Source organism: Meleagris gallopavo, chromosome 11 (assembly GCF_905368555.1).
Source record: "Meleagris gallopavo chromosome 11, MGAL_WU_HG_1.1, whole genome shotgun sequence".
NCBI lineage: Eukaryota > Metazoa > Chordata > Aves > Galliformes > Phasianidae > Meleagris > Meleagris gallopavo.
Genome location: NC_139414.1, coordinates 10,840,757 through 10,866,359, shown reverse-complemented (window position 1 = coordinate 10,866,359; position 25,603 = coordinate 10,840,757). Strand labels below are relative to the sequence as shown.

The 25,603-nt window shown below is 37.7% G+C and overlaps 1 long non-coding RNA gene across 15 annotated transcripts in view; it reads right to left on the bottom strand.

Annotated features, from left to right (window-relative positions):
- Positions 1-2,269: 2,269 nt before the first annotated feature.
- The window catches only part of LOC104912541 (uncharacterized), a 68,486-nt gene continuing 45,152 nt past the window's right edge, over positions 2,270-25,603 (bottom strand). For 2 of the 15 annotated variants that reach the window (XR_014885481.1, XR_014885480.1), the window contains exons 4-8: positions 17,125-17,200; positions 14,800-14,864; positions 10,852-10,983; positions 9,200-9,379; positions 2,278-5,141 (exon numbers count right to left, since the gene is read on the bottom strand). This is a non-coding gene — a long non-coding RNA (uncharacterized LOC104912541). Of the gene's footprint in view, positions 5,142-9,199; positions 9,380-10,851; positions 10,984-11,718; positions 11,998-14,799; positions 14,865-17,124; positions 17,201-19,777; positions 19,893-24,243; positions 24,464-25,603 lie in introns of all 15 variants that reach the window. The other 13 variants (XR_014885484.1, XR_014885486.1, XR_014885487.1 and 10 more) reach the window with 13 other exon arrangements.

Genomic DNA, 25,603 nt, shown 5'->3' with positions numbered 1-25,603 from the left:
ACCAGTAATAAAAAAAATACTCACCTTATTCCAAATGAAAGACTCACTGAAAACTTCCAGAAAGACAGAGATCTCCAAAAATAGATGCTGCCCTCATCACTGCTGGCCCTTAAATGAGGAGAGGTTTACCCAGGGTGCATCTGTCCCATTGCGCAGGTGAATTGCCTGCACCTGTGCTCGTAGGGCTAGCCACACCTCTTCCCCAGGTGCTCAATCACTAGTGCAGGCTGTGACCTAACAGTTCCCGTACAAACTTTCATATAGATTTTGATGGGTTACTCACAGTGATTTTATCAACATTTTTTTTCATTTCAATGAAGGCTTTAGTATTAAAGAGGCAGAGGGAAGTTAGACCTCTGTTCTTGATAAGATTGTGAAAAAAAACTGTTATTAAAAAAAAAAACAACATTGGATCTTCTGACTCATTTCACTACTGTCGAGGCTATCTAAGGACAAACTCAGGAAAAACAAAACTAAACAGAAAAACCCAGAAAAGTCAGGATAACATTGGCTTTGGAAAAAGAAATAGAAAAAAAATGAACAGGATTTCAACAACTCTTTTATAGATGAAAATAAATCCTGAGCGTTGTTCAGATTTTCCTCTTTTGAACCATGATTTTCTGACATAAATATAATGTTGTCAGCTAGAACTATGTCTACGTATATAAATACCCAAGGTTATTTTTAGATCTAGCTTTAAAAAATGTATTAAAACATTAATTAACTTGCTAATATTTCAAATCACTCTCACATCTTTTGTTCCTATTTATTAAAAATTACTTTTCTGTAATTTATCCCTTGAGGAAAAGATAGACACTAGCAGACTTCAGGCTACGATTCCTGTGAAATCCTTTCTTTCAATGCTAATATATAGAAATCTATTAAGAGCCATAAGATCAAATTTCACTTGCTGACTACCAGTGAAGCTGGTGAGGATGTAAGTAAAGGTGCATTTTGGGTAGTTTCACCCTGAGAGATTGCTCTGTGAATTTTGATAATTATACATTATCACTTTGCTGAGACTGATGTCTGGCTTCCATGTTTGTTTTTCTGCTCTGTGCTTCATCAGAGGGACTTTCAGTGGCAAAACAAAGAGATCTAGACCTTGAAGGGATCAGGTGCAAGGAGATCTGTCTCATCTTTCACATTGCACCATTCCATCTGGGTTGTTTTGATTTTGGCCTAAATCAAGAGCCTACTTGTCATAACATTACCTGGCTACCATCTCATGATAATCTATTTCTCTATTACACTGAAATCTCTGCAGTGCAATATTTGACCATCAGCGGAAAATATCCCACAGTATTCTGCATTTTCTTTTACATCCTGCCATGTGGTCATTTCAAAGTACCTTGGGTGGTGAGGAGAAATCCAGTGCTTACTTTGAAAATCCTCAGACAGAAGACACTGTGGTTTGTTGCATGATGTCTAGTAAACCACATCATTCTCTAAGGCACTTACTTTCTCAAATAGAAACATTACTCCTTTCTTCCTGAGGAGCTGCCTGGTTTTCAGCATGGAAAAATACAGAACAAAAAAGACTCCAGGATTTAAAACAGTCACAAATGCAGAACAACTACCTCTCTGTATTAATCACGTGGAAGAATTTTCTCATAGCTGACCCAGCTGTTACTGCTTGTGTCTTACTTGAGTGCTAGGCAGACAGGCAAGGCTTAAAATCTCATCATTTCTCTGTTTTGGAGGGTTGCATTCTACAAGTGCCAAAACGTCCTCTGTCTCCCTGTGCCTTACAGAAATTGGAAGAGTCATATAAGATGCAAGAGTTGAGTATGGCTGTCAGAAGTCAGGGATGTCCTCTACCTTCCCAACTGCACCCAGGGAGAGAAGGGGCTGGAACATGCAGCTCATCCGCACATTGCAGGGGCTGCTGGATAACTTCAGTACCCAGGAAAACTGGATGCTAGGCAATAGGGGAGAATTAAATGCTTGGCTTAGGTCTCTTGGCTGTAAGCATACCTGCATATCCCAAGTGCCCGAGAACTTGCCATATATACATTTAATTTCTTCTAAGCAGATAACATAGGGGCCTTGAATTTACATCGTTCTGCTCTTCCACCCTCTTTATATTCCTTCTGGATGAGCTTTGCTTTTGTGTCAGCATTTTTTAAAGCTCTGATTACAGACAAGTGGAAATAACAAACTCACTCCTTGAATGGTTCACAGCTGGAATATTTTGCTGAGATATGCAAAAGTTGGGAAGAGGCAGAAGATGATAGATTTGAATCTGAAGACTTCCCAACTTAGACGCCGTCCTGCAAGTATCAGATCTGGGATCAAAATTAAATACAAATGTTCCATTTCACTTCCTTGAATATCAATAGTTTATTATGAAAATTCACTAGCAGAGGCTCAAAATTAATTTAATTACCCTAAGCTTAATAGGGTAGCTTCAAATATTCATCTACAATATTCAGGGACCACCTAAATTAAGTTGATTGAAAATGGTTCACAGATTGCAAATATACATCGATCTTTTCTGTCCATCCTCAGTTCTGAGGGAAGTTCATTTGTAGAGGGTGTTCTTTCACTCATAGCCCATCCGTACGTTGTAACAACTGCAGTCAATACACTGATAGCACGTGCCATCTGTAAACAGATGAGGATAACAAACAACTTAAAATTTTTCCTCAGGAGAAGTATAAGCTCTCCTGGTTGATACATCACTAATGTGCTCCTAATTTAGCAGGCTCGGTTCATTTTTGCACACATTATGTTGGATTCCTGTCATCAATAATAATGATCAGAATTTTAACAACAGAAAAGCAGAATATGTGAAGGCATATCTCCTTCCAAGTCCATCAGTGATGAGGCATAGTCAGCTCTGGGAGGAGCATAAGACCACTAGAATACACCCTATCTCGTAAGACTGAACCTTCAAGTTTTCCAAACTAATTCAGTATCTACTCTGAACAAGCCTAGTAACTGCTCAGACAGATTGCCTCTGAATCAAGTCTTGCTGTCTTGGGAGATAGCTTGCTAAGATTCGAGAACAAAATAGCATACGATTTAAACAAGTCTCTTCTGGCCTTACTTCTTATGGGACTAAGAGGGAAGACATAAGCTTATACACAAGAAATCAGGCTTCTCAGGAAAAGGGCTGCAATCTTGGCCCTTTGTATAAAAGCCAGCTTTCAGCAGAAGGCGCAGTAACTTCCCATCCTAAGGCTGGAGGGGCAGCTCTGGGCTAGCTGTCACACTCGTGCCTGCCAGAGAGGTGCTGACATGAGCAACAGGGTGTGCGAGGGAAGACTGTGGGTTTCTTTACTAGTGCAAATTTCCTCTTTTCAGTTAGGCCCCAGTACAGCTCTAAGCACGATGACCAGTGTTTACTCCTTCATGCTGCCAGAAAAAACACAAGTGGTAGTTCATCAGAAGCATGTAAGGGGAAAATTCTGCGTGCAGTAATAATGCAGGAGCAATACATGCAGTATTTCCAGTAGTGAGGTCATTCAAATATTTCCAGTTCTTATTTATTTATTCTAGATAACCATTCCTACTTTGCCACTCTTGCTGTAAATGAAAGATTAGTCCAGTATATTTTGTATTCTTTAATTTTCCCACTTGACTTAGCCATTTGGAGACACAACCGCATAGAAATTAAGTGAAAATCCTTAAACTACCAGAATTACAAGTCTAGAGGTACATGTTGAGAGCCAATAATTTTGGTGGAATAAAGCCGTGGTGCACGTTGCTGTATTTTCATTTGGTCATACCGACTTTCCAGGTTGCTGACACACTGTGTAATGAACAACAACACTGCTACTACGTTTCATGTGACATGAAAAGTTCTATTTTCCGTCAATTTTATTTCCCATTTGGTCCACAGTTGGCCACAGGTGGTCAGTCCATTTCAGAGTGTCACTGTCACTGTAGACTTGATTTCTCTTCGTGCTCACCTTTACTGCAGGAGAACCACAGCTGATTCCCTGTGGCATAACCTGAAGATTATTCCTTTTTCTTCCCCATTGTATTGTTGTTTCTCCTACAGCATTCAGCAATAGCAGGAACTTCATCTCTTTCTATGTAATTCCTCCAGCAGTGCTGCATGAAGAATCCAAATGGAGTCACAAGATCAGACTTTTCATTCTTTTCCATTTGTTTCTCAGAGTTCTTAGGTCACAGTTTTCCTTTTGTGCCCTGAAAAGAAAGCGTGATGCACAGGGATGCTCTTCCAGGGAATCATTTAGATAGACATTATAGAGAGGAATTTAAAAGAAAATGTCAGTGAGGCTCACTTAGGTATTGTAGTTTTCCTGGTATAATATCCATGATATTTGTATTGGACCCGTGTAAAGTTGCTGTTAAAGAAAAGCACAGAAACTGCATATCCCACCATCCACAAAAATATATGATAGCAATTCTCTAAAGCACTTTAAGATATGTTCACTTAGATGTATTGCATCAGATATTCTTACCATGGCGAGAACTAGTAAATAAATTTCAGATCAGTGTAATATTTTTTATTATACATTTTCTCAATTTTCGACAAAAATAAATGGGTCAATAATGCACCCATTAAAGTTTAAATGAATTCAATATTCAGAATTTAAGAAAATGTTTACAAATTGTCAAAAATTACATCCGGATAACAATTCTATATATTAAAAATAGCTATGTAGTTCAGATAATGGACTACTGCTCTGGTTGGGTTCTGGTTTCTGATATGTAATCAAGAGAATCTATGTAATAAGTTTTTATATCAATCTTTTATGAAGATAGAAATTTTCTTCATCTCTGATATAACCCTAACTGCTGTTCACAGAAGTGATAGAAGCTGCAGGAACACCCAGCTGTACTGTAGGTGTATTTATGTAATCATATATATTCCTGTTCATAGATAGGTTAAAAAACAAATAAATTCAAAGCAGCCATCTAATTCATAAATCCTGCCAGAGAAAAAGGTTTTGTGGGACATACAGAGATTGCAGTACTAAAAAACAAAAGAAATGTAAAAGTCTACTAGCTTTATAACCAGATGTGATAGGCCCCTATGAAGTCATTTCCTACTACTATCCTGCTGCCTAGCTGCACAGGTTGTGTTGTTGGTCTCTGGAACAGATGCTCTTCTCTTATAAACTCCACAGTTACTGGACAACAGAGGTATTTAATTTTGAAGTCCTCTGAAAAAAAAAAATAAAAATCCTGTTTTAGATTTGTTTCTTGATGAAGATTCATATAATTTTATTGCAGATAAATATTTGTCCAAAGCGTAAATCCCTACCATTTTATTTCTGGAATGATTCACAGGCTTTGTTGCCAACTTTTACTGTGTTGTATTGGTCTGGCTGCCAGCTCCAAGTGCTTTGCTTTATTTTCTGTCTAGTGACTGCTACACTCCACCCATCTCCACATGCAACTGAAATGAAGGCAACAAGCCTTGACTACAATAGCATCCTACAGGAGAGCTCCAATAATTTCTATTTCTCTGCATATTTTTTTTCTTGAGTAAAAAAAGAAGTATTGTTTCAATGAACGTGTTGAGAACTTCTAGATAAAGATAAACAGTTGCACGAACCATCTCACTGACTCCAGCTGGTCTCAGTATGATATAATCTACCAGTAAAGTGACAGAATACACAGCTCTTTCACATCTGTCTTTATGTAGCACACAGTTTTGTCTGGAAGAATGGATCACAAATATATATAAGTAATTCTAAATATTTTCTGGCAGTATAAGACAGGACTGGAACAACTATCATCGCTGGAAATTGAAGTGAAATTTTTACAAACTCAGAATTTATGTTGTTGTTCATTTTGCTTTTCTGCCATGTGTTTTTGTAGAAAGCTGAAAATATATATGAGTTCCAAGTTAACAACATAACTGCCTAATTTTATATTTTTAAGTATTATGTTGAAGGATTGATACCTATGAAACTCTGGTAGCTTTAGAGCTACATTCAATACAAGGTTTTATAGTAGCACAGCCAGCACATGCCACAGCAGATGTATAAAGAAGTTGCTGATTATAAACTCAAAAAAAAGTTGAGCAAGTAAATGCTAGTGCAAAAATTAGGAGTTTCTGATAAACACTGAGATGTTCCAGGCATGGTCCAATGGATAAATCCAAGCACTCTTCCAGCTGCTCTTGTGCATGAGGAATTACGCTTGCTTTTGTCCTCCCAGACAAAATTCAGAGAAGCAGCTTTATGGAATTAGGGGCCCTGACTTGCTCAAAGGAGTATAACTAATATCTCTCCCCAAATGACTGTATAACTTGACTAACTCTAGATATCCTCATATATTAGTTGAGTGCTGATTGAGAGCATCAACGATTTTCTGGACATGTTTATCTCAATCATACAACCATAAGGAGTGGCAGACACGCATATTCCCATGGTAATACAATGCTCTCGTGTCAGAAAATCTAGCTTTCAAATTTAGACCTGTCTTAATGAAAGGTTAATTCACTCTTTATAAACTTTCTTTGTAGTTAACATTCCTTCCTCAGGGTATAAAAGCACATTGGTCTAGCACACTGGATGCTGAAAACAAAGCTTAATAGTGTAGGTTGATCCTGACTCTTTGTTCACAGCTGCTTGAAGGAGTTATATTTTTACTCTGAGACAGTCTTTGTCGAGCACTTAATGGCACATAAATTCCCTGACTTACCATGCAGGCAAATGGCTTGCACAAAGGGTTTTCTCTTTCTCTGCCATATATTTCAAAGAATTCAGGATTCTGATTGTTTTTCTACCTGATTTACTGCCCCTCTTGCAGAGGAGAAGAGGCCAGTGAAAGCCACCTTTCTTGCATAATTTTTATTACATTCTGAACTAACTTCTTAGCATCCTCCTGGATTTAATTTCTGACTGAGATGAAGCATAGCCATATGAGGATACAGATCCAAAGACAAATTACTGCAACTGATACGGACCCCATAGCCAAAGCAAAAACTCAAGTTTCATATTCCCCAAAGTTACCACCTTCCACGCCCTGCTCTCCTGCAAGTATTTATCTCAGTGAGACTGTGAATGCAAGAGTTGTACATTGTTTTGTGTGTTTCTTCCCTGAAAGAGATGCAATGACTCTATCACATTCCTTTTTCCACTCTGTTACCCATTTACAAACTTTGTAGGAAATACAAATCAATGAATTTTTATTACATAAATTGAGATTCTCATTCTTTATCAGGATCTGTCTGTGCATATAATCTGTGAGAAGTTGCACTCCGGCATGCAAACTGTTCATCCTATTTCTTTGTAACAGAAACTCAGGGAATAGACAAGCCTGCTTCTAGTATTTATGGTGGTTTTAGTATGCTCTTTTGCATCACTGATTCTCTCTGCTTTTCTCCACAGGGAGGAATTCCAGTTGTAGAGAGGTGACCTTTGCATTACTATTAATTAATACTTTGACATGGAAGTTAGCACTGCATGCAGAGAACCAGCTACTTGAGCTGTGTGACAGGCAAGCCAGCTACTAATAACTCTGTCTAAACATGGATGCTTCCTTCCTACAGCTTTTTGCGAAGCTGAGCAGATTTGCTTACACTTCAGTCTTGGAGACAAAAGGATATTCCTGAAGACGTTAATGAGAAAGTAAAGTATATTGCCAGAACATGTGATCTTTAACACAGGCCACATATAATTATTTTCTCAGAGTAAGATACAGAGAATGCCAGGGGTCTTGAAAAGTTTTTAACAGCAGGAAGCAAATGGGTTAAAAGCTCTCCAAGGATGTCTAATTTCAGAGAAGTTCAGATTTTTACTTCTCCAAGACCCAAATAATTAACTTTCTCTGAATTTTTAAAAAATGTTCTCTGTTAACCTACACATTTATCTCTTAACATTAGAAAATGTAGAGATCTGTATGACTGCTTTATCAAATTTCTTAGGGTTATAAGCAGCTCATAAGTCAGACTCTAGAGGGATGAGCTTAGAAATGATCTCAATGCTGTAGCACAAATATAACTGCTTATTTTTCAGCGTGGCTGTCCCTTGAACCTTCGGCTTGATCACATAACATGGATTTATAACCTGTTCAAACCAGTATTTTCAATATCCTGCAGTGGAGGGCCATGGATCTGTCTTCTCTGGGATTGATCAAATTAGCTTTCTGATAAATAGTAGCAATTAGGCTGCCACTAATCTAAAGTTATACTCAGGGGAAAAAAAAAAAGAGCTATCTACTGAAAAACATGTTATCCTTTATCTCATAATAATTAATGAAAAAATACTTATGTTGAATACCCACTCTTCTGGCAGTAAAACCTTTTTCCCACATTCAATGTCCCTGTTTCATGGAGAGATGACTGAAAGAGCACCTTGGACTGGTAGGACCTGCTGGCATCTAATGGCTGTGTAAGATTTCCTCTCTGTGTTAGGGAATGCTTGGAGCTCCCTCACACGTCTTCTTGTGGGCAATTCATTTTCCTCCAACTTTCCTTATCCTGGTGCTCCTCACAGGCTTTGCTTGTAGAGATTTGGGTTTGCTGGTTCTAGAGCCTTGACAAAACTCATCAAATCCATATTTAATATTAAATATCTGCACCTAAGGACCAAGCAGGACTACCATGTTCCTGATTCAGCCATTGAGTCTGTTGGTCCTGGAGCAGCTGTAGGGACTTCTTAAGGAGACACTTCCTAGGCTATGTTGATATTGAGACAGAATCCCTGTACCACAGGATATCTTTCACTCCATGATGGCAACTTTCTTCTGAAATGAATATTTCCTCTGTTCTCCTGCAGTGCTTCTATAACTCACTGTACTCCAGTCTTGAGTCTGAATGTTGGATAAATAAACCTTTTAATCAAATTTCTTGTGCAATTTTAAACTTTGCCTGCAAGAAATCCTTTTACTGAATGTGTATTTAGACAAGAGCACAGTGTCACTTTTCTTATGGAACAAATCTTGCTGACTGAGAGTAAATGGAACCTATAAAGTTAGCCTCTGTGACCTATAAAACATAACACAAATGAGTGGAAAAATGCTTCAAGAAAGCTCCTTTTTGATTCCTTTAGAGAAGAAACAAGTCTGTGGTTAACATCTATCTATCTATCTATCTATCTGCCTAAATATATATATAAATAATCTCAAACCCTGTGAGGTTGGCATTTATTAGCTTTTTGCCAGTGTGAGAACAAGTGTGCATGTAGCCAACCCCTCTTACAAAAACATCATCTCCTTCACCCTCTGGGAGCCAGGAATGTTTCCTATCAAGTGGTGTGGTGGAACTTACCACCACAAATGAAGATCTTTGATGAAATCACATGAGTAGATTTGTTCAAACAGCAGTGTATAATTTGCCTGCTCCACAAATGGAAACAAAAGAAATCAGCTCTTGCAGACTGGTGTGTTTTGTGTTGTCTATGTTGTTGTCAGTTATTCCTGGGATCTACTGCATGGAATTTAATTTATGCTGGAAATAAAAAGCAAATAGAAGATAAATAATTAAGTAGTTGAACAACAGTAGTAAAAACAAAACAAAGAAACAAACCTAAAACAAAACAACAACAACAACAAAAAAACCGCACAACTTTTTAATTTTTTTTTTCCTTGCCTGAGGGATATGGTTAAAGGAAGATTTTTCCATTGGGAGCTAGTGACAATAACAGAAGTCTAAGATGTTTGCTCTTTTAGTACTCAGTACCCAGCTAAGCTGGGCTATTTAATGTTCAACACTATTTTTTCTTCCTTTCTTTCCTGTTTTCTTTCCTTCTTTCCTTTTTCCTTTCCTTAAGTATCTGTGTTTTTGTTTTTTTTAGATAAATTATTATTATTTTTTTTTTTTTCAGTATCAGTTATTTGACAGAATGGATGGAAAACTGCATAATTCATTTCATTTTTTTTCTTCAATACTGGAAAGAAAAGAATCAGGAAATGCTCCTTACGGTTTCTTCGGGAGATGCCATGCGCAGGGAGTTCAATTTATGCAACTTATCTACTTTTGCTCTTATTTTATGACGATGACAAACATGAAAGACGGGTAACTTGTTCTTTAAATTAGAGAAAAACAAAACGCAGCTTTCTAATGATAATTTGAGTGTTTCTTAAAGCTCCATGTAGCTATGTCAAGAAACTAGTCTCTCATCAAATAAACACCAAAAGCAGCAGAAGCAAGTCCGTCTCAGCTTCTGTCCAGTAAATAACTGAAAGAGTTGGGATCAAAGTTATCTCAGGCTAAGCAGAGATATTAGGCAACGGAAGTAATATCTCTGTTTTTGTTTTTTTGTTTGGTTGTTTGGTTTTAAATCCTCCTCAATCAAATGCTTTTGGACTAAGACTGCATTTTAAAGAAATGTCACCACTGTATCAATAAGGAGAGGTGAAATCAAGCAGTATGACTTACGGCTTGTCGGAGATGTGAGCTGCTCATAAAAGGAACAAGCAACAATATAACATATAAAAAATGATTTGATGTTGAAAATCAAGAGATTTTAAAACCATTTTTTTAAAAAAGAAAGTGTGAAATAAAGGAAAAGAAAACTTGATAAGACTGTAGTTTCATGGCAGTAAATTCACAGGAGGTATCGAATCTGCAGCACCTCCAGTATGTGAATAAAGGCCAACGTGGAGGCTGCAGCACAGCTGGGGCCAGGACTATGGCAGAGTACTGTGTCAGCAGGAGACACAAATGTCTGAAAGGGCAGGGACAGCTAGCAGCGCTGTTGTGGAGGTGCGCTCCAGGTGTGCGTCCTCTGGTAGACGTCTCAAAAAGCTGGCTGCTGCTGCCATTATATAATTACGCGCATCATATTTCTGCACAAACATAGAACAAAACCACAGCTCAATTCTTGTTGAAGATCCATGGCTAGGATATTCCCGTCTAATAATAAACCCACTGCTAATTTAGAAAAGCATTCCTCGTGTATCTCTTCATATAAATCCCACCTCTGAGTTGATAGCCTAGCGGCCATATGCCCAGCAAATTCCCATCATATTAACCAAAGAATGTGGGTGGTCTCCAAACACCAAACGCAGTAGTTCAGGCAAAGCAGCTGACACTGTGCTTCTTACATGGACCTGGAAATGTATATTGCTATATAAGTAATTAGGCTAACTTAAACCAGCTTTTAATCTTTGCTAATGAAAATCTGCAGATAAAATCCTGTTCTTTTTTCACCATTTTTCAAATCCTTCTGCATCCAGTGTCTTGAAATGAAAACCTGTCTGGAGAGCTCCACTTCTGCTGGCACTTATGTGCCTATCCCAGAGACAAGACTGCCCAGCACAGCAGGAGGCTAAATTCCTGCAGGGGCATTCCAGATCAGCCAGCTCCCATCAGGTTCATGTGGGCTTCCTGCATGGGCCACCAGCACCGCAGTCAGCAGGCACCACACACCAAGCTCGGCACAGGCACTGGGTGTATGTAGCTTGGCTCCTCCGCCTCACTGGAAGTGCTGCTGTCACAGCTCAAGTCGCTGTTTCCCTTCTAAAGTCATTTTTGCACAACCAGAGCCTTGAGTTTCCATTTTTACAGCAGGAGTAGTTACATACTCGAGGGCTGAAGAAAGACTAATCAGATTTGTCATGTTTTCATTCTTCTGCTAGGCCAGGGTGGAGATGAGCCTCCAAGCAAAACAACTGGCAGCCTCAAGAGATTTTGGACTTGGAACCGACTGAGCTTCCCTCCATAAGCGTCCCTTTTGCCAGTGTGTCTGAGCTGAAAATAGCAAACCTGGACATGACAGCTTAGGAAAATGAGAGCAGGTTAGGGAGTACTAATTACTGCCATTCACTTTTAAACAGCTGCCATACCTGAGAGAACAGAGTAGTGAGGTTTGGTTAGAGCAGCGTAAGTGCCTCAGGGCACTTACTCCTCTGCATGCAGCGGGGCTCCCAGGAGGACAGCATGGCACAGGGCAGGCTGTGGGGGTGCCCACCCCTCATGTTGTGCCCCTTATGTCAGGAGGATGTCTGTGCAATTTGATGAGTGAGCTTTAAAGGTGCTGCAGGTGTCTCCCTATGCTCCAGACTGTGGCCATTGGCAGGTCTCTGAGTTGAACCCGCCTTCATCCAAGCATCACTGTGTCACATCTGAAGAAAGAGTGACAGGAAGGACAGCTGACTTATGAGTAACATAGGAAGGAACCACCTCTGTCAGGGAAGCAGGGCCTCCCTCTCTGCAGCACTGTGTCAGTGCTCAAGTCCTGAGGTAATGTTTCAGCAAGCCAAAATAAGCCTTTTTAATGAGGTCCAGGGCACATTGTGCCTCTTGCCAGCTTCTCATTAGTGAGCCGACTGCACTACAAATAGGCAAAGCCCATCAGCTCCATACAGTCATCAGTTGCTGCTGGGCCTGCTGCTGATTTACAGAGATGAGCTGTTCAGGGTTAAGCAGACACATATGGGAACTTGTAGGGAACTTCCTTGAAGTAAGCCCTAAAGTAAGTTACATCTTCCTTGGAGAGAGTTTAAAAATAAAACCAGATGAAGAAGCAGGCAGAAATAAGGTCTGGAAGCAGAGAGCCAGATCTGTTTTTATTTTGCTGCATCTCACTGTGAACATCTGCTAAACAAAAAAGGAGGAAGAAGTAACTACTAAAAGTGATGCTACTATTTCAAGGATAAAGAAAATGAAGATTATTCCAAAATTAACATCAGTGATTTTTATTTTTATTTTGAATTATCTTCCCATCGCTTCTGTTTCTCCAGTTGTGGCAAACTGCTGTGATAGTGGAATGAGCAGAATCCACGCTTGCCACTGCTCTCTCAGGAGTATTTAAGCATCATATTTTTGCATGTATGAGATCAGAGTAGGTCCTTAATGTGGGTAGTGATTCCAACAAGGACAAGGCTTTGAAAAAATAGGTTGTTTTCAGTGTAAGTATAATCATTTACTTAACCAAAAGAAAAATATTAGGTAGAACTGTGTGGTCAGTTAACTCCAGGAAAGATGTGACACAGGGCTCGTGGAAGAGTCCATCACTTGTGAACTGTAGTTGAAGGTTATCAACTCAGACAGCTTGTTCTTGACTCAACAGCTTTTTGTTGTGTCTTTAGTTTGGAAATGAAGCTAGAGTTCACAAGGCTTGTAGTCCAGGAAAAAAAATTTTAATTCAGTGGCAGTTGGGGCAGCATTGTGGTTTAACCTGGCAAGCAGTTGAACACTACACAGCCCTTTCCTTACATTTTCCCCACCATCCACTGAGGGATGGATGGGAAAAAAAGGTAGAACGTGATGCACAAAGCAATTGCTCACCACCTGCCAACCAATGCCCAGCCAGTTCCTGAGCAGTGGCCAGCTCCCCTCAGTTTTACAGTTTCCCCACATGGAGTGGTACAGTATGGAATGCCCCTTTGGTCAGTATAGATTAGCTGTCCTGATTCTGTCCCTCCAACTCCTCATGCCCCGACTGCACCCCTTGCTGGCAGGACAGTATTAGAAGATGAGAGAGCTCTGTACAGCTCTGCTCAGCAGCAACCGAAACACTGCTATGATATCAATCCAGTTTTTCTCCTAAAGCCAAAACATAGCATCATACCTAACGTTATGAAGAAAAACAGCTCCAGCTAAAACCAGGACAGACAGAGAAGACTGGGCAGGCTTAGAGTTTCCTGTACTGTAGTTTGATTTCCCCACCTTTTACCCTTCTAGGAAAAGGCTCTATGTATATCAGTCTCACAATGTCATAAATTAATTGCTAGCCACTTGCATCTTTGTTATATCCCTGCTTCTTTTGCCACAAGATTTGGCTTGAGTTTTTCTCATAATCAACAAGGGTGAAGGAAAACATTTTAAGAGGTTGGCAGAAACGTAATAAGAATTTAGCAGGAAGTTGAGTACTGCATTTCCATAGAAATGCATGAACTGAGATAATTTTCTATGTAGGAGGAAATAAACCTTATGTTTTGCGGGCTTAAAAAATAATTTCCTGTATCCCCTGAATATTCTGTGCAAAGAAAGGGTCAAGAAAGCTAAAATTATTCAAATTGATACATGCAATTTCACTTATAAATATCTGAATTTAAGCCTTTCATTGGTTGTTAAGTGGTATTCCTGTCCTTTGAGGCTTTGCATAGCCTTGTTGTCCCATTTTTTTGCTTTTTTTTCTTCTGATTATAATGGCGCAGTATGTACCATGTATCTGCAAGTCTAGAGTGGAAGAAAGCAATGCTAAGATGCAAGAACAGATGTACACAAGTAGTTCAGCCGCCTGGCTGGGATGTGCCCAGAGACTGCTGTAGAATACAGACTTATTACAGACCAAACCTGCCCCTCTGTCATGTAAATGACGTCACTGCAAAAAGTAGGGGATGTTGCAGGGCAGTCACAGAGCCTTTACCAAAGAAAGGTACATGGAAGTTCTACTTTTGTTTTTCCTCTGCTATGAAGCATACCAGGTTCGATATTGTGCCAGTTCCTTCAGTATTTCGGATGGATATTCCTTGTGGGAATGCATACATTTCAACCTTGGATAGGACTTGAATGTGGTAATTTTCACTCCTGTAGTTTTAGTTCATTAGCCAACCATAGTTTTATCCCTATATTACACTTTATAATCTTTACTGGAAAATGTATACATGTTTTATTTCAGATGGGGGCTTGAATTTTATACAATCCTTACAGTACAAAGTTCTAGTTTGTTTTTTTTTCTTTCTTCCTATTTTTTTCTATATGTTTTGCTAATGATCCTTTTAAGATGTATTTTAAACCAAATTTGCAAATTCTCTGAGTTTATATATTGGCAAATTTCACTTTATTGATTAATTTTCTTGAGGTCTTTGTCTGCTGAAACTTGACCACCTTAATTTCCAGTCTATCTTTATTTATCTAGAATTTAAATTAAGAAAGACTCATAAATGCAGCAAAGCACATGTGTCAAAACCTGTACTTACTGCATAGAAGAAGCAGCTGAATACGTTCTTCATTTTCAGTGGGATATTAGCAGGAGCAGATGGCTCTGCAAAAGACACAGGAGCTGGGATTTTTATAGGGAAATGAGTGGATAGCATTTCTTTGGCATTAAGTACGCACAGAAAAAAATAATCTTATTTTTTCACCTTGTTGACAGACAAAGAAATCTAAAACTTTTGCTCCTTGGGCTATGACAAAACATGTCTTAAGTGAGAGGATTTTCAGAACACAGATATAAAAGTGTTTTAAATGCGGAATAATAGTTGTTCTTTCAGCCCATTAAAGAGTTAAATTTCTAATTAATATCTTTGCAGTGCTTTCTAAAGTCTTTTATGAAAGATTAAAAGAATTGCTGGCATCACTGATTTATTGGAAATTGAGATATACAAGATGTATTATCTAAGCCAATGTTATATCAATTTTACTTGCATAGGCACTGATAAAAATGTCTAAAAAGTACAGACCTCTAGCTTAAGAAACAAAGCCTGTCTATATCTATGCAGATAAATACTGCATGGGGTATTTTTTTTTTCCAGATGACTAATGCTAGGCATAAAAATTATTTACTATTTTGAAAAATTAATCATAATACATATGTTGTGCCTAACAAATAGACTCAACGTTTATGTGTAAGTGACTTATGCAAAAATCCTGTCAGCTGCTAATTTGTACATTTGCAAAAGCACAAAGTGAACAAAGAGACAAGGTTTGAGGTTTCTGAATTCATTGAGAAGTGAGACAGATGTAAACAGAGGCACTAAAATCAGACTGTTTTTATTGAAAATACTGTTTACTCTCTCTGGTATTTGCTTACAGCAGCTGGATGCTGGCAAAGGACATTAGTCTTGTCCTTGCATCACCTTTCAAGTAGTATGCTGATCCTTACCAGTCCTCCATCCAGTGGGCACAGATTTCCAAACCGATTGCAAAGTATCTGGAAAATTGCCTTTCTTGACCAGCAAGGGCCAGTTACATTTCCAGGAAACATTATTCCACATAAACTTATTTACCTTACTAAAAAGCGTAGCAGTCAAAGGAATAATTTTACATGGTAATATGTTCACCCATCTGCACGAAGTATTTACAAATAGATCTGACATTATGCACAACAAATCTGACGTTTATGGCTCTGATGATCTGTTGTGGCAAATACTGAAATACAAAAGTCTTTATAAATGAGATTTCCAAAGAGCTAAGCCAATAGAAAAGTCAACTGAAATTTAGCTAGAGGTATCTGAACAAAATGTATAACAAGGTACAGAGGAGTGATATACAAGATCTGTGGAATTCTTATTAACAGAAAGAGGCCTATTCTGTGTCTTTAGAAAGACCTTTTTTTTCCAACTTCATAGCTCATGTCCTATCACCTTGCTATTTCTAACATACCTGAAACACTGAGACACTCATTTTGTTAGAGACCTCTGAATATTACTGTAATCGTGTAACTGCTGGGATCTGGTACCAGCGCTGCTATTAACTTTCTGTAAGCATCAATAAACAATTTCAATGTATTTAAGCCTAAGTTCAGCAGTTTATAAACTGGTAAATATGATCTTTCTTGGCATCACAGGCTGATTTTTGTTTTTTTTTTTTTTGTGCAAAATATGATACATAAATATTTTAATATTTATACTAAAGACATAAGGACTTTAGGATGATGGGGTGATTGCAGAACAAGTAAGCATGAACCTAATCTCATTCCTTTTTTCAGGAAACTCTCATTGCCCAGCTTGCAAACGACAATCTGCCTGCTCTGTTACTTAACATTACGTCAGTAACCTTTCTAGTCCATACAGTAAAGAGCACATAACAACATCAGTTTCAGAGTCAGCTTTAACTTTTTTACTTACACATGAATCTTCTACCATTTTACATAAGAATTCACAATCAATTTCTGCCATTTGAAGGCAGGTCTGTCAAGTTGTTTCCCTTCTTACTCATCTGCTATGAGTACGCTGACCTGCTCTTCAACATCTATTTGCTCTGCACTGTTGAGTGCACCGAAATCAGAAACCTGTCCCTCAGCTTTTACACAAATATTCTGTTGTAAACCTTTCCTGTTTTGGCATTACCACATAGTAGTGCTGTTCTGAAAGTTATAAAAAGTTAATCATTTATGACAATGCAGGTATCAAGCAGAAATATTAGCCACTTCATTGTCTGCTCATGCATACAATGATAATATATAACACAAAGACTCTCTGCACAACAGTTATGCTCTACTAATTTCTGTTCATCAAATAGAGCAGAGAGAAAATCCTTTACCTCAGGATTTACCTGAAAATCCTGAGCAGTGGATTACTTACTATAGATTTTATGTTGTGGTGCACTCAGACATACTGTCTTGAAAGCTTTAGAGAGGTTCTCTATCTTCGAGAAATCCTGAAATAGACATGATCGTAGATTTTCAAAATTTATAAACTTTTTGTTTGCTCCAAAGCAGTCAGGAAATTGTTTGTTGCATTCCAGGGTTACTGAGCCGTGCTAGCAGACAGAAATTCAGGCTGATGAAAAAGACACAAATACAGTTAAAGCAATGGGTTTGAACCTAATTAGTTCTGGGGACTCAATGCCAGATTAGATGAATCATGAGTTTAATCACTTGGAGTACTGGGGCGATGGGGAATCCATCATTTTGGAAAAAGTGCAGTGGGAACAGATAGTAAACAAGCCAAGATAAAACTAGAATTAAATATTTTGAGGATTCACTACAACATTGATGCCTCAGACAAAGAGAGAGTCCAGAAAACTACAATTTGATGATTTCTGTACAAATTACGTACATCCAATATCTGCTACAATTTCTAATCCATGATGGAGAAAACATCTTAAAGAAGGGAGCTTGGGATCATGAATATTATTGAATCTGAAGATCAATAAAAAAAGCTGCAGGCTTAAAGAAAACTGGATGAAACAGGACTATGTAGTTCACAAAAGGGATGCAACGATTAAAGTGAGGACAGCACATTGGCACAGAAGACACATCCTGGTCTCTGAGCAGCTCAAACAAATAGTTATTTGAAAGGCCTCCCCAGCAAAAGTATTAAAATTTACTACAGCAGGAATTGCCAAAGACTATAGGACACACAACTGAAGAAACACTATTCTTTCTTACTAAATTTCCTGATTTACCTGTTTCCTATCTTTAATGATTATCAGGTTATTCTTCAACAGATTACCAAGCTATTAAAATGCTTTGCAGAGTCTTGTTTTTTCTTAAAAAATATGATTTACAATTATTGTTTGTCTCATCACTCTGTCAATCTAAACCATTTTAGAATGATGCTAAAATATGTCAATTAGTTCTTTTTTCATATTTTGGAAACTTTATAATCTTAGAGCATTCTGGGCCACCAATGAATTAGGCTGCGAAGAGCACTAAAATGACTAAAAGATTTAAAAAACTTCTTATAGAGACAAAAACAAGAGAGAAACAACTGCCAGAATAAGATTATGCTCTATGTATCTTAGTCTCATAAAAACCTAAACTTTCTATGGTATTCCAGACTCAACATACTCCTCAGAGATACTTGCTACACTAGATCCTGCATCAGGATGTATCTACTCTACAGTGGATGTATCTACTGTAATACCCTTTTCAGAAAGCTGCTACTGCCCTACTATATCTTTATTTTGAGACTTAATTCTTTTATTTTTAAAATAAGTTGTTTAGGCAATCAAGTAGAGGAAAATGAATGCTTAGCTACTTAAATTTATTGACTATTTCTTTTTAAAGCAGTTGTCAAGACACTTACTTTATACTACTTTGTTGGTCTAAATATTTGGCTTACAAACTGAATTTTAACAGCTTTTTGTATTGGTGCCTCAAAAGGCAGCAAAGTATATTTTTGTGGATAAAACATGTTTTTATTAGACTTTGGGTCTAATACACACTTCTCATGTTACTCACATACAGCAACACAGCATATTTTTGCAATATTTGAAGTATATTTGGAAGTGCATGAGAAGACATATTTGGTGAACATTGTCCACGTGAATAAGATTGCAAGGAATAATGCTGGTGAAGATGTGGTAGGGTAAGCTGAAACTATAGAGGAGCAGCAGTATCCCGAAGGGGCTCTGACTGATGCAGGTACTATGCAATGTCTTACAATTATCTTTTTGCTCCATTCAGTCAACATGTTGTCACACAGAAAGAGCAGGAAAATATTGTGGTTCTGTTTTCTTTATAGGGAATATGTTTCTCATTTATTTCCAAGCATATCAGATACGGCACACTGTTTCTCTCAGAGCACCATCTGCTATTCTGCCTTTGAGCTACTATGACTCACGTACTGCAGAGAATGTGCTGATATTTTAGCACTTTAGCAGAAATGTATATACTATTACATTCGTCAGCAATACTATATCCATGCATGGAAGGCTATGCATGGAAAGCTACTCATCATTATTAGACGCGTGTCCTCTATGCCCAGCAATCTGTTAGGAGAAGGGGAATTGCCATTTGAACTCAAATTTAAGGGATATGTCAGATCCAAAATGGGGAGGTGGGGCAAAAACAAAACTAAACCTTGCCAGATAGCGAATATTCTTTCAGTCTGTAAACTAGTCCCACTCATTTTAACATATAATCAATTGAGTAGCACTTTTTAGAAATATGAAAACATTGTTTTATTTCTATCATGAAGCTGAAATAATCCATGTTTCCTTCAGAAACATGTTTCCTTTGTTTTCTTAATTTCACCAAGGCTCAACACATCAGTGGAAAATTTCTCCCTCCTGGGCACCTTTCAGGAGGAGCAAGTCTCCCCCTTCTCATTTTTTTCCAGTCTACTTAAAGTGCTGAGAGACTGAGCACTTCGTATTGCACAGCCACTGCTTTCTAATATCACCTGGATCCCTTTGATCTTAAGAATACTTTCAAATATGGCATTTCTCTGTAATGGAAGAAATAGCTGACCTTGTTAGAGAAGAAATTCCCAGAAGATGTCTACTTACTTTAATATTAGAGTCTTGTAGTACGCTTAACCATCTGAGGAATACTCAAAAGAACCAACAAGTGAGCTTATCTCACCATTCCTTAGTTAAATAGTTCCTGCTTTTAAAGTTGAACCTGAGGGAAAAAAAAAATTAGTACTGAAGTTTAACTTATCTCAAACACATTATTGTATGCCTACAGCAGGTCCCTTCTGTCCCTTTTCTAAAAAAATATATGAAAATATATGTTTTTTTAAATTGAAAATTTATGAATTTATGAGTGATAGGACTAGAGGGAATGGCCTCAAGTCGCACCAGGGGAGATTTTGGTGGAGTCACTGCCCCTGGAGGTGTTCAAAAAACATTTAGATGTTGTACTGAGGGGTCAGTGGGAAATATTCATGATAGGTGAGTGATTGGACTGGATGATCTTGGAGGTCTTTTCGAACCTTGGTGATTCTGTGATTCTATGAATTAAAAAAACATATATTAGATGGCTAAAGTTGCAAATTCATTATCTCTCCTTTATTAGATCTCAGGGAAATAAATCACTGACAAGGTCAGAAACAACAGATGTCTTCTATGCTATGTATCTCATGTACTTTGCTATGAAATTACATGTAAACTCTGTTTCCTCACTTTACATCAGTCTAAAGCAGCCCTGGCTTGTTACATTTCATAGCACTAATATATAAGATGTCCCACAGGAGCTGCATTTTCAGAGATCGGGAGGGCTGTTTCACAAGAACACTGGAAATATTCTGTAACCTAAAAACATTACTTTGAGGCCAATGAGTTATTGTGTATGAAACAGAGACCAGTTGAGAAACAAAGCCAAAATACAAGCTATTAAAGAAATATATTTATCTTATGACTTCGTTAATACATCTGCAGTGATATTGCAATGCTAAAGGATGCTCAATTTTTCACGATTAGTTATCCAGAAAACTTCACACATTACTCAGTGCTTATAGTATGTGCCCTCCTTTAGCATATGCAGTTGATTTTCTTTCTGCTACAGCATCTTGTGAAATTAACCAGAGTGATTGCTTAAGCAAGCAGAGGATGGTTTTCCTAATGTTAACCTTCTGCTTCTGGGGGTAGAATCATGGGGTTACACCAGTGGCAGACAGCCTGCTGCATAATCCTGCTCTTACCAAAAAGGACTAGCTCAGGTTTTCCTGTTAAACTCAGTCCTTTCTCATCATATGCATCTTACTTAAGGTAAAGCTCGGGAAGATTAGGATTTCCAGACTAATTGGACCAGACCAAGCATATTTCAGAGTTAAACAAGCTCAGACTGTTAGCAGCAACCTGTAATTCTGCAAAGACTAAGCAACTGTTGAAATGCATGTTAGCTAATGAAATAAATAAAAAAATAAGTTCATCTTCTTCTAATCACTGCAAAGCCTGCCTAGTAATTGCTTCTCCTCAGAGGAAACAGTTTGGTGGGCAAATCTGGCTCTATAGAGCCACAGAGACCTAAGGGGGTGGGAAGAATGACAGCTGAGGTAGACTTCATAATAAACTACTGCTAGCTACAACATTTTATTTATTTGAAGTATTAAAAGATATTTCAAAAAGGCTAAAACTTCAACAATTAGAAGAAAGATGATGATAGCTTTTTTTTTTTTTTCTGATGTTGTTTCTTAACAAGCAAGAGAAAAGTATTGTAAAGACACAGAGGAAAAATCAGGGAAGATGGAGCATCATAACCAGAGAACTGGACAATAGAAGTCAGCATGATGAAGAAAAACAATATTTATGAAACAGAGATCTGACAGTCATTTATGTTTGTGCTGTCCGAGATAATTCCAGCTGATATACCCAGGAAAATTCTTCAGCCGAATGATGCAAAACTTTGTTTCAAACTACTTCGCTTTTCAGAATTCCTACGTATGCCACTCATTTTTCTCATAATGCTGGTTTTAATCTAACTGCATGCAGTTTAGTATTTGTATACAGACTTTTGACCCTTTTGTAAGTCTCCTTTATTTTAAGCGCAGAGAACTGACTCCATATGAGCTCTGACCAGGAGCACTTAATGTTAAAATCATAAAACTAAGTGAGCTCTAGAGCAGAACACAGATAAGGTACATCATAACACAATTTGCCTTCCCAGAGAAAAAAAGCCATTTGCAGTCAAAGAAATCCATACAATATATTTACAAAACTAGGTTAAATGTGCCTTACGCATAGTAAAATAAGACTGTCAGAATAATTTAAATGCAGTATATATGATGATTTTTATCACATAAATGAGATTAGATGAGTAGACATTCTAAAGAAAAACTCTAAAACCTTTTAAGTTGAAGCTTACACAATGCTGACTTTGTGCCAGTTTGAAATCCGATGTGTTTTTCTAGGCAGATATTTCTTTGATAGATATCAAAAGCCATTTTTTGACACCTTATTTAAAAGAAAAGATTTCACTCTACAGAATGATTTTATATTAAGTAGAAAATGGCTTAAAATGCCACCCTTGACTTTTCTATTCAAGCAATGATTTCAGCAGATGTTTGAAATCTTGGCATATATTCCTGTGACTCCGTAACCCAAAGGCAGCTCAGGAACCATGCCACAGTTTAATATTCTTTGAAGCCAATATAAGTTCTTCCACTGACTTCAATAGATTTGGGATTACAACCAAATTTTTGTTTTAATGTGCACTGTACTCTTTCCTCATTTGTTTCAGATCCATGCATGGATGCTTTTTTTCCAATACCAATCATTGAACTCACTCAAACTACAGAGTTTTTTTTTTTTTTTTTTTCCTCACTTCTCCCAGTCAGGTATTTCCATTTCTTCTTGACTTATTGTCAGTATTTTCTGAGATGTGTTCAGACACTGTTATAAAGTCCATTGACCTTCTCAGAAAATGCTGAACTCAGCAAGTGTTTTCCTACAGGTGATGTAAATAGGGCACTATGCACTCACTGTTGGATGTACCCAGTCTTTGAAAAAAAAGAAGTTTGGACTTCCATGGTCATTAAATTTTAAGTGTGGAAAATCATGGGACTGAACTCCTCTGTCTTTTGTGAATTTTCCAACTGTAAAATTACTATATAGTAGACTAGGTATAATAAATTGTATCCTGTAAAACTATAATATCAGGCTATGACACCGTAACAGACATTATCATCTCATATATGTTACTGTGATACTGCCCCATTCTCAGTGTTGTGAGAGATCATAATGGCAATCCTCCATCTTCTCCCATTGTGCAGAAGAAAGAAAAGCTTTCTAAGGCTACTGTGCAGCAAGGCTGAAACAGGCCTGCACAGGGCAATATATGCTGTTCCCATTTTTCTAGGCATTTTCTTTTCTGTTTACAAGAACAACAATAAACAAACAAACAAACAAACATCCCTCCTTCCAACTCTTGATTTTAAGCTTTGTCCAACAACAAGGAACACAGTGAAAATGTAGATACGTTCACTCACACCTAATGAAAGTCTAAAAAACTGTTTTCAAAACTAATTCTTCAGGAGATCCCCATCATTACAGTCAATCAACAGGTTTTTAAATCAAATGATTAAATTCTTTAACCTTTGGTTTGATCTCTTATGAAGAACGCTGAGAGAAGTATGGCATCTTTCCATTTTTTTTATACTCTTGCTTTTTTTTCCAAGGGGAAATTTGGAGGTGATGAGAAATGAGATGTTGTGTTCTTGCACAACTTCCCACTGTTAAAGTTAGCATGCTTTTGCAGTGGAGAAAAGCTATACTGCTATTCCTCCCTCCTCATGTAGTCAGAGAAGTGTGAAAACCAATGAGTTCAGTTGACATTATTAGCACAGTCAAATCTTACAGCTGAAAATAAGCCACAGGACAATGTCAAGTTTAGAAAAATATATAAAGACACACAATGGGTGGCAGTGGTGACAATGGGGTGAGATTTCCTCTTAGGTACTGCCTGGAGACATACTGTCATTTTCAGTGTCAGTTCAAATTCTGACTGTGGCTGTCTTTTCCTGCCTTCCATAGCCTTGGTGAAGACATGAAGACAGTAAATACTGCAAGGGTACTTTGATGACCTCTCCTTTTATATTTCATAGGATGATAGAATGGTTTGGGTTGGAACTGACCTTACAGATCATCTGATACCAAATCCCTTGCCATGGGCAAAGACACCTTCCACTATATCAGTCTGCCCCAAACCCTGTCCAATCTGGCTTTGTCTTCAATATATTTCTTCAATAAGGAGAGAGAATAACTGGATTTATTCTGCTAAAACAGTGAAATCTCCTTGAAAGAAACCTGGCATGTATAGGAAGAATTTATTTCTTTCCAGTTAACATGTAAAGCTTTTTGCTTTGTACTGCACATTCATTCAGCTGTCATCACTGTGGGTGGGTTTCCATTTTCCAACCTGTGTCTGAATAATTAGTGCCTTGAAAAAGCTACTTTGGGAACACACACACACAAAAAAAGTGATCTGCAGTAGCCATAAAAACATTCTGGAGCTGGATGGAAAGCCATCTTACCTGCAGGCACTGACATTTCATTTCAAACTTCAATCCTTATTGATTAAACGGTTGTAAAAATAATATGCTCTGCTTAAGCTGGCAAAGACTTGATATACTGCAAATTTCAGTCCTGGGAAAGCAGTAATCCATAACTCAATTACAATTCCAGCATCCTCTGAGACACAGGCCTTACGCACCCTAGATAGCACCTGGACTGGAACATGGGTATCTGCAAATGCTAAATAAGACAAAGGGAATATGTAACACAAAAAAAACAGAGATGTGCGGATCTCACATTCAGAGATGGAAGTAATGATGATATTTCATAGTGAGATGATTTTATTAATGAATATAAAGAAAAAACAAAAAGCAATGGAAATATTGCAATACTTTTGCAGTACTCTGTGTTGAATTGTGTTACCGCTATTAGAGATGGAACAAAAACCAAAACAGAAGCTGCCTGTACAAACATTTAATTCTTGATATTCCCTAAGAGTACAACAGAGTTAAGAAAACAGAATTAGCTGGTAAGTTTCTTTTGCTGAGTTTATCAGTCATCGTACACATATACAGGCTTAGTGCACATTCAGTGCCTGTACCTTACTCTTTCTGGGCTACTGAGGCACTACCATTATACAACTGAAAAGCAACTTGTGCAAAGGAGAAGCTTCATAGCAACAGATTGAAATAGGACAACAAAGGCACTGAAACAATATGTTCTTCCAAAGGTACAGAGAGTTTTCTGCTTAAGATTTTGTTTTAGCTGTGAATTTTTGAGTCCCAGAAAATTGCAGGACAAAGGTTTCTAGTCTTCATGTGGGTTCTGTCATGTTTCTGTTTTTAAAATAGGTATTCTGAACAGCACAAAGCATTAATCACTAAGGCTGTATGTGGCTGATGAAACCCTGTAGGATATTTGGATTCTTCCCACAATTACTTCACTTCTCGGTAAGCTTTCTATATAAACATCTCACTGTTTGGAAAAGCATCTATTTTGGTCCTCTGTATTCTATGCCTGTAATGCTACTTGTATGACTGAAAATCTCTCCTGAACAAAGTAAATTACAAAGACTCATTGGAATGGCTAAATTCCATGGAAAAGGCCCCCAAATAACAGGCTTTGACCAACCACAACATGTTGACAAAAAAAAAACACATAAAAGCAGTACCTTTTCTATTCTATAATACAGTGTTAAAGAAAGAAGGTGAAAAGCAGAGAAAGGAAACCAAGTTCACTCTGCAATCAAACAATCTTCTATCTCAGTGCTAAATCTTTCTCCACAAATGTGTTATTTTGTTTGAAATAAAAGTTCTCTGAAGTTTGAGATTCAGAATAAGATAAAATTGAAAAATAATATCGTTCAGTTAACCTTAGTAG